At 36.3% G+C, this 9,784-nt stretch overlaps 1 long non-coding RNA gene across 1 annotated transcript; it reads right to left on the reverse strand.

The window, feature by feature from the left end:
• Window positions 1-7,154: 7,154 nt before the first annotated feature.
• Window positions 7,155-7,895, reverse strand: LOC135087425 (uncharacterized). The gene is made up of 2 exons (XR_010260810.1): window positions 7,666-7,895; window positions 7,155-7,330 (listed from the first exon to the last, which is right to left on the reverse strand). It is a non-coding gene; the product is annotated as an uncharacterized LOC135087425 (long non-coding RNA).
• Between the last annotated feature and the right edge of the window lie 1,889 nt (window positions 7,896-9,784).

Genomic DNA, 9,784 nt, shown 5'->3' on the forward strand with positions numbered 1-9,784 from the left:
GTGTCTTTAAAGTTAAGGACGGACAGAAGGAGATATGGCAGAAAAAATCCAAAAATGGGGTTTGGTCGGTTATACGACCCAGATTATGGGAAAAATCCGAAATGTCAGAAAATCAAGATGGCGGCTGAGCGGGCGGCCATTTTGTAAAAAGTTTCAGTTTTCTGATTTTTCAAATGCATTTTTCAGGTAGTTGGCAACATTTGGGAAAGTCGAATTGTATGGGGCGATTATGTAGTTTGTTAAGGAGTATCGTTTGGGAAAACCAAAATTTCCAGTGTTGCCATACTCTGAGAGATTTGATCCAAAAATGAAAAAAATTGAAATAACGACTTTCGGTCAAAAATTTGGATGACGCCTCCTGCAAATAGGCCAAACTAATGACATTTGACCATTTTCATCTCGATCACCTGGCAACACTGGGAATTACGGGAACACAAAATTTTGTGACATGGGTGTTTTTAAGGCGTTGCTCCTCGGGACTGGGTGAGGATAGAAAAAAAGTAAAAATGGGGTTCGGCGCGGAAAATGGTCCAAATTAAGGGAAAAATGCAAAATTTTAGAAATCCAAGATGGCCGCCATATTTTCATCCGATTTCGTAATTGAACTAATCTCTCCATACAAATTGTATGCTTAGCACGATTACCACTCAATGACTGACTCACTGATCATGGCCATTTTTGGGGGGTTTAGAGAGGAGGAGGGTACGAGTAACAGCACTTGTTTCGAACTAGATTTTTCAACACGCAGCTTATCAGATTTTTTGTACTAAAAACCAAAATGGCGGCCTTTTTTGACACACCAACTTTTTCGTTTTTCGTCCTGATTTTTTTATTTTTTGGGGGCCGGTTGAATTTGTCATTTGGTGTTCGAAAATGTGAGAAAAAAACGGAAAAACAAAATGGCCGCGCCGCCATCTTGGATTGAAAATTAGATTTCAGGGGTGTGTTTAGGGAGTTGTCATTCTGAGTTGCGCAATGGTTTTTGATAATTTCTTTTGAATATTTGTGACATGTATAGTCTTCTTAAGAGCCACATTCACAGATTATCAAAAAACAAGATGGCGGCTGAGCCGTCGGCCATTTTGTTGCGATTATGAAATTCCCTAAAGTTTGACACCAATTTTCCGGTAGATGGCGACACCGGAGTAGGGTACAATGTTCCGAGCGATTGTTGGTCTGTGCCTCGAGTCTTGCTATGAATCGGAAAAAACTACCATTTTGGTAGAAATTTTTCCACCACGGCCTCGGATAGTAGAAAATGGAAATTTCTAGAAGTTCCAAAAAGTTGGTATGCAGTTTGGTGACGATTGGGGATCCGAATGACATTTCACTATTTTTATCAAAAAAGTCTGGCAACACTGAAAGTTACGGGGAAAACAAATTTTCGCGACATGTCTGACTTTAAAATTAAGGACAGACAGCAGGAGTTGTGGCAGAAAAAAACTAAAAATGAGGTTTTGTCGGATATACGATCTAAATTATGGGAAAAATCCGCAATGTCAAAAAATCAAGATGGCGGCTGAGCGGGCGGCCATTTTGTAAAAAGTTGAAAATTTCGAAATTTTGGAATTAATTTTTCGAGTAGTTGGCAATATTTTGGAAAGCCGAGTTGTATGAGGCGGTTGTGTGTCTTGTCAAGAGGTGTCGCTTGGGTGACAAAATTTCCCCAGTGTTGCCATACTTTGAGAGATTTGGTCCAAAAAACTGGTAGAAATAACGACTTCCGGTCAAAAATTTGGATGACGCCTCCTGCAAATAGGCCAAACTAATGACATTTGACCATTTTCATCTCGATCACCTGGCAACACTGGGAATTACGGGAACACAAAATTTTGTGACATGGGTGTTTTTAAGGCGTTGCTCCTCGGGACTGGGTGAGGATAGAAAAAAAGTAAAAATGGGGTTCGGCGCGGAAAATGGTCCAAATTAAGGGAAAAATGCAAAATTTTAGAAATCCAAGATGGCCGCCATATTTTCATCCGATTTCGTAATTGAACTAATCTCTCCATACAAATTGTATGCTTAGCACGATTACCACTCAATGACTGACTCACTGATCATGGCCATTTTTGGGGGGTTTAGAGAGGAGGAGGGTACGAGTAACAGCACTTGTTTCGAACTAGATTTTTCAACACGCAGCTTATCAGATTTTTTGTACTAAAAACCAAAATGGCGGCCTTTTTTGACACACCAACTTTTTCGTTTTTCGTCCTGATTTTTTTATTTTTTGGGGGCCGGTTGAATTTGTCATTTGGTGTTCGAAAATGTGAGAAAAAAACGGAAAAACAAAATGGCCGCGCCGCCATCTTGGATTGAAAATTAGATTTCAGGGGTGTGTTTAGGGAGTTGTCATTCTGAGTTGCGCAATGGTTTTTGATAATTTCTTTTGAATATTTGTGACATGTATAGTCTTCTTAAGAGCCACATTCACAGATTAACAAAAAACAAGATGGCGGCTGAGCCGTCGGCCATTTTGTTGCGATTATGAAATTCCCTAAAGTTTGACACCAATTTTCCGGTAGATGGCGACACCGGAGTAGGGTACAATGTTCCGAGCGATTGTTGGTCTGTGCCTCGAGTCTTGCTATGAATCGGAAAAAACTACCATTTTGGTAGAAATTTTTCCACCACGGCCTCGGATAGTAGAAAATGGAAATTTCTAGAAGTTCCAAAAAGTTGGTATGCAGTTTGGTGACGATTGGGGATCCGAATGACATTTCACTATTTTTATCAAAAAAGTCTGGCAACACTGAAAGTTACGGGGAAAACAAATTTTCGCGACATGTCTGACTTTAAAATTAAGGACAGACAGCAGGAGTTGTGGCAGAAAAAAACTAAAAATGAGGTTTTGTCGGATATACGATCTAAATTATGGGAAAAATCCGCAATGTCAAAAAATCAAGATGGCGGCTGAGCGGGCGGCCATTTTGTAAAAAGTTGAAAATTTCGAAATTTTGGAATTAATTTTTCGAGTAGTTGGCAATATTTTGGAAAGCCGAGTTGTATGAGGCGGTTGTGTGTCTTGTCAAGAGGTGTCGCTTGGGTGACAAAATTTCCCCAGTGTTGCCATACTTTGAGAGATTTGGTCCAAAAAACTGGTAGAAATAACGACTTCCGGTCAAAAATTTGGATGACGCCTCCTGGAAAGGGGTTGTGCAAATGACATTTGACCATTTTCATCTCGATCACCTGGCAACACTGGAAGTTATGGGGAAAAGTATTTTTTGCGACATGGGTGTCTTTTAAAGTTAAGGACGGACAGAAGGAGTTATGGCAGAAAAAGTCTGAAAATGGAGTTTAGTCGGTTATACGACCCACATTATAGGAAAAATCCGAAATATCAGAAAATCAAAATGGCGACCGAGTGCGCGGCCATTTTGTAAAAAGTTTCAGATTTTTTATTTTTCCAATGCTTTTTTCGGGTAGTTGGTAACATCTGGGAAAGTCGAATTGTATGTGTGTTTTGTCAAGAGGTGTCGCTTGGGTAAAGAAGTTTCACCAGTGTTGCCATATTTTGGGAGATTTGGTCAAAAAAAATTAAAAAATATAAATAATGAGTTCCGGTCAAAAATTTGAATGTGAACTCGTGCAAAGTAATCCTAAAAAGGTTATTTGACCATTTTCTTCTCGATCACCTGGCAACACTGGAAGCTATGAGAAAGAGTATTTTTTGCGACATGGGTAGGTATCTTTATAGTTAAGGTACGGTCAGATGGAGATATGGCAGAAAAAAACTAAAAATGGTGTTTGGTCAGTTATATGACCCTAATTATTAGAAAAATAAAAAATCATGGCAAATCAAGATGGCGGCGGAGCAAGCGGCCAATTGGTAAAAAGTTTCATTTTTCTGATTTTTAAAATGCATTATTAGGGTAGTTGGCAATATTCGCGTTCATGTGTCTTGTCAAGAGGTATCGCTTGGGTAAAGAAATTTTTGCAATGTTGCCATATTGTTGGAGATTTGGTCCTTATATTTTATGAAAGAAATGGAAATAATGACTTCCGGTGATGATTTTTTTTACTGAAACGTGTGCAAATAAGTGAAACTAATGACATTTGACCATTTTTATCTCGATGACCTGGCAACACTTGGAGTTACGGGATTACACAATTTTTGGACATGAGGTTTTTAAGGCATTGCTGTTCGGAACTCGGTAAACTTAGAGAAAAAGTAAAAATGGGGTTCGGTGCGGAAAGTAGTCCAGATCAAAGAAAAAATACAAAATTTTGAAAATCCAAGATGGCCGCCAAGCTGTCAATCGCTTTCGTAACCGAACTAAATTCTCAATACAAATTGTATACAGGAGCTTACTAAGGCGAGACCCAAGGCCGAACGATAGTTCAAAGAACGAAAATCGTCACACTGAAAACCAGCGTCGTGGCCTCCCTCACCGGGGGCCACGGAATATGCTGAGTGGAGTCCATTGCGATGGACATCGCTGTGCGACAGGGTGGCACTGCTCAGTTTACTTTCACTTTCATTGTATGTTTTATGTCACCTTTTTTTTTTTATGCATAACAAGGCAGGTATTTGACCACAATCGCACCTGATGTTAAGTGGGATGGACCTATGTCTTATTTACTTTTTTTTCTATTATTTACATCTTTTGTCTTCTGTGATGTCCATGGCAATAAATGTTTCTTTCTTTCTTTCCATAAATTTAATTTTAATATTTAAGACAGGACTGCAGCCCAGTGTTATAAGAATATTACTTGCGCATATAGCAGCTATTTCCACAAAGTTTGATTGCTATCTAAAAAGAAATATCAGTTAGGAGAAAAATTTCGAATGGAAAATGTCCACAGGAAATTAAATCGATTTCTTAAAAAATTTTAGTATTGTTAGTTAGGAGGTATTGCCACTTTACCATTGGTATGTATTCTAATCATGCCGACAAAGTAATAAAACAAAATTTAAAATAATATTTTTTAGGGTAGCTTCCCTATATAGTGGGGATTTTTTTTTTCATTTTCTACCCCATCTGTGGGGTATCGTTGGATAGGTCTTTTATAATGGCTTAGGGGTTTCTAAGACTATTTTTTTATTTAAACGGATCCCGTTTGCAAAATATTAAAGTAGCACTTTATTGAAGCTAATTTTTGTTCGAGTAACTTAGGGCGTCCCCCCATTAAAAGTGTTAAGATGAAGTACCTACTAATTGCTTGCTTCAGAAATATATTGCGGTAACGACGGGCAACTACGGAACCCTACACTGCGCGTGGCACGACACGCACTTGGTTAACTGGTTTATATGTATAGATTAGAGGGCAGTGCGTTTAATTACACTAAGGGTAGTTTCACAGGACGGCTCCGGAGGTACCAGTGGCGAGTGGTGGAGGCTGTCTAGGCATAGTGACTGCGACATTGGGTAGCATGGTCATTTGCCAACCGGATGACACTAGCATTGACGGGCTACGGGTCATAATACCGCTCCAGAAAGCCCACTTAGGTAGGTAACGACCATTTTCTGCCGGCTGTAGTCTTCCACATGACCAATCGACTTCTTCATCCCCTGCCCTTTTAATAGGCCTCGAACAGTGGCCACCAGGACAATACATTCATGCCGCACACTGAAAGCCGAAGACGTAATGACGTTTTCCTTGTGTGAGACCGAATAGGGACCGCTGACGAATGTTTGAGGCACACGCCAATACTCCTGGTAATGTCCCGCGTTCTCAATTCATAATGGTCCTACCCATCTGGCAGGGTGATAAGCCCCACCACATGGGAGCAGCCCTTGTGGGTAGTTATATTCTACACATTTTTATAGATTTTAATTCTTATTATTTCTCAAGCAAGAATCAGTAACTTGTACATAGGTTATATAGGTACTTGTGCGAGGTAACGAGCGCGCATTATGAAATAACTAGCGGCCTCCCGCGACTTCGTACGCGTGGATCTCGTTTTACCCCCTTTACCGAAATTTCTTTCAGCCATCTCACTAACTTTTGTGTGTTATAAATTGTAGTTATTAATTAAATAAATAAATATTATTGGATATACAGGATGGAATTTTGTAAAGCCACCTAGAGGGAAAGTTTTTTTTATGCTAGACAAGGCAGGTATTTGACCGCAATCGCACCTGGTGTTAAGTGAGATGCAGTCTAGGATGGTACATATCAGTAAATACTCATAATACTGTAGATAGAAAATTTTACTGAAAGAAAACATTTCTTTGTTTTTGAAAAGAAAGAGAATTGCATTGAAAGATTTTCGAAAATTGTCCACCATACCATACAATGTATTCTGTACATAAATAAAATAATTTAAGATTTCATGGTTTTCATTTCATTTGCTTTATCAAGTTAAAGAGATTTCATCCTTATACTTAACCCTAACAATTGATGCAATAAAAATACAGGTTGTAATTTTTAATAGATTTCAGTTGGTTTGATTCTGGGTGTGGCAAGAAAATGTTTGTAAATCTTTGAATGTAGTTCTATTTCTTTTCAAAAATAAAGGAATGTTTTCTTTGAGAAAAAAGTTCTATCTACAATATTAAAAGTACTTTCCCTCCAGGTGGCATTATAAAATTCCATCCTATATTGCGCCATCCAGTCCCAAAATATTTTTTAAAAATATAAAGAACAGGAAGGACTTACTAAAGTACTTACTCGTATTATTATGACATTTGTTGAAACTAAATGTGGTAAGTATTGCCTACTTACTGCTAAATTAAGTTAGTGTTATAGTACTTCATTACACAAAGAAAACTAATAATTTCTAAGAAAAAATCTGGATATGAAAAACCTACACACAGCAAAATTCCGACAGTAAGAAGGATAAAAGTATTTACTTAATAACTTATTTGATGCATTTAGCTGCATACCATGCCTGTAAAAGTAAGATTTTATGCACAAGAGCCAAACAAACAAGTTTAAGCTTGTAAAGAACTTCCAAACCTATTATTATGTAGAATAAGTTCTTAAAAGTGACATAGTATTTAAAAGTTTTCATCTATTTTTATTTATGAAAATAGCCTTGTCTCCGTCTGTATCATTACCATCAAAATATTACTATTATCTTGAACTCCATTAACATTGATGATTGATTGATACTTTATTATAGTATATTTACTTAGTTCAGTTGATAACATTCCTATATCATTTTTATCTCAACTTATTAGATATTTAATATTAATTAAAACCCAATGAATTTTAAAACACTCATTTATTAAGAAGGCTTATTTAAAGATAATAATCAATTTATGTTCAATTAAATATTTTGGAATTATGAACAGTTTACTTTGGTTTGTTAAGATTTTATTAATTTTCATTAAATATTGGTTTTCCGGGACAAGTTGTACATCATTATTGATCACTTTAACATCTGAAAAGTAAAATATATAACTTTAATTAAATTGATAGATATTGTGCTTACATTTTGTTGTAAACATTAAGGCTCAGTTGCATTACCTAACTTTGACCGTTACTTTAACGATAACTGGTGTTTTCTGAATGAAGTTTGATAGATTTTTGATGTTTGTTAAAGTAAGATGGTGCAACCGAGCCTTATAGTTAAACAATTCATCAAAACTGTACAATACTTTTAGAGTGCAAGAGTAAAAAACATTCATCCTCAAAAACTTTGACCTCGTAAATATTATTGAATAATTAATAGTGCCATCAATTATCAAACGTTTCATAGTTATCATCAAGCATTACCTTACGCTGCAATCACCATTCTCTTTATTTTACACGGGCAAAATATGCATAGAGTTAACGTAACAGTATCACATTGAAAACTCAGATATTGTTGCAATATTGTACAAGGCTTCTGTTACTATTATTTTTAAGATCACTTGTTTCAGCTATAGATTATTTCATTGAGATATGTATGTAAGTAACTATTCTTATTAATTTCATTCGAACAAAACTACACCAACCAAATCAAAACAAACTTTTGTTTGACAGTTTGTCAAGAGGGGGGGTGTAGGGACCATAGATTAGAGAGTGATAGGATGTTTCGTTCGGAAATGTAATCAAAAGATTTTGAAACGTCAATGGACAAAAATGTGAATTTTAACCCGTGTAGCGCCCTTCTGTCAAATTTTGTTTTGTACGACTGAAAAATTAAGGTCCCTCGAAAGTAGGTAAAAGTGGAGCAGACATAATTTACTTTTATCTTTATGAGAAAAAAATAATAATTTTTTAGCGTTGTGAATGTCATCATAATGTTTTAAAAAAAAAACTTCTATTATGGATCGATCGAAAAGCGAAATTTTGGACAGTGTTTTTTTTTCACAACTTCTATTTTTTAAATTCATATTGATAGGTTACGTCACACTATGGATCGAAATTGCGATTTATGGACATAGCGATATTTTTCATAATTTCTATTTGAAAAAAATACCTATCGATACGTTACGTTATTCTGATGAATATAATGTGTCGTTAGATTTTCTCTAAAACCAATAGTTTGGTTGGAAAAAAATATTTTCCATTTTCGTTGTATGGAATGAAATGGCTTGTTGACTATAATCCTACACTATCAGCGCGCGCCTAAAGTTACCCGTTCACAAGTTATGTGGTTCTGAAAAATAAAAAAAAAGTTAGTAAAAATGACTTTTTTCGGAATATCTTTAAAGATTCAACGAAAATATAAAGATTCTATACGTTAACAATTTAAATTAACCTTAAATTACTGACAAATATTTAACTCATATTTTGGAACCTTGTAACTTCTGAACGGGCAACTTTGGGCGCGCGCTGATAGTTTAGGATTATAGTCAACAAGCCATAGGCTTAGTCGAAATCGACCACTTTAAGTTTCATTCCATACAACGAAAATGGAAAATATTTTTTTCCAGCCAAACTATTGACTTTAGAGAAAAACTTTTAACGACATTTATTCATCAGAATAACGTAAGTTACGTTCGATACGTATTTTTTTCAAATAGAAATTGTGAAAGAAAAAAATCAATATGTCCATAAATCGCTATTTCGATCCATAGTACGTCTTACTGATTAATTAATGTCATTATCCCCTCAAGGATCAATAAGACCGGCGGCGGCTGCGCTGTTCATTACTTACAGTCATATAGATGAACTAATTTAAACTGAACCGTGTCACCAAACACATTGACAGGGAGGCGCCACCATCATTTCAACTATAATCGGCAAAAATCGGAACCAGCGATTCGGTATTAACGGTGGTGGCGCCCCCCTGTCTCTGTCACGGGTGGGACAGTTCGTTTTAATTTATGTATATTATGTTACTTACCAGTTATTAATAATAATTACCGACACTCGAGGTAAAAGTAAGAAAGTAATCACATTAATTTATCACTTACAAATATCTTAAAAGAGAACACCGGCTCGTGTACAGCGTGTACAGCAACACATTTTGAACGTTTTGATATCTTAATATAAATTAGTATAATGAGATTGGAATGTTTAAAATTTAAACGAACTGTTTAAAATTTAATAAATATGTTTAGATGCGGCGGGGGTGGACCTTGGGCCAACCCTAAGCAGTTTATTTAATTTTATACATACGTGAATGATTTCTTTAATCACATTTACCAAATTATTCATAACTAGCGGCCGCCCGCGACTTCGTACGCGTGGATCCCGTTTTACCCCTTCATCTATCTTACGCGGTTTAGATTTTTTCATACAAATGTTTTTTCCGCTAACTCCCGTTCCCGTGGGAATTTTGCAATATCCTGTTGTAACTAAGCTTTAAGTTTACTAAGGTACCTGCAAGCCAAATTTCGAGCGTCTAACTTAAGCGGTTTAGATTTTTCACACAAAAGGATTTGCCCTCTAATTCCCGTTCCCG

The sequence above is a fragment of the Ostrinia nubilalis genome (assembly GCF_963855985.1).
Source record: "Ostrinia nubilalis chromosome W unlocalized genomic scaffold, ilOstNubi1.1 SUPER_W_unloc_7, whole genome shotgun sequence".
Taxonomy (NCBI): domain Eukaryota; kingdom Metazoa; phylum Arthropoda; class Insecta; order Lepidoptera; family Crambidae; genus Ostrinia; species Ostrinia nubilalis.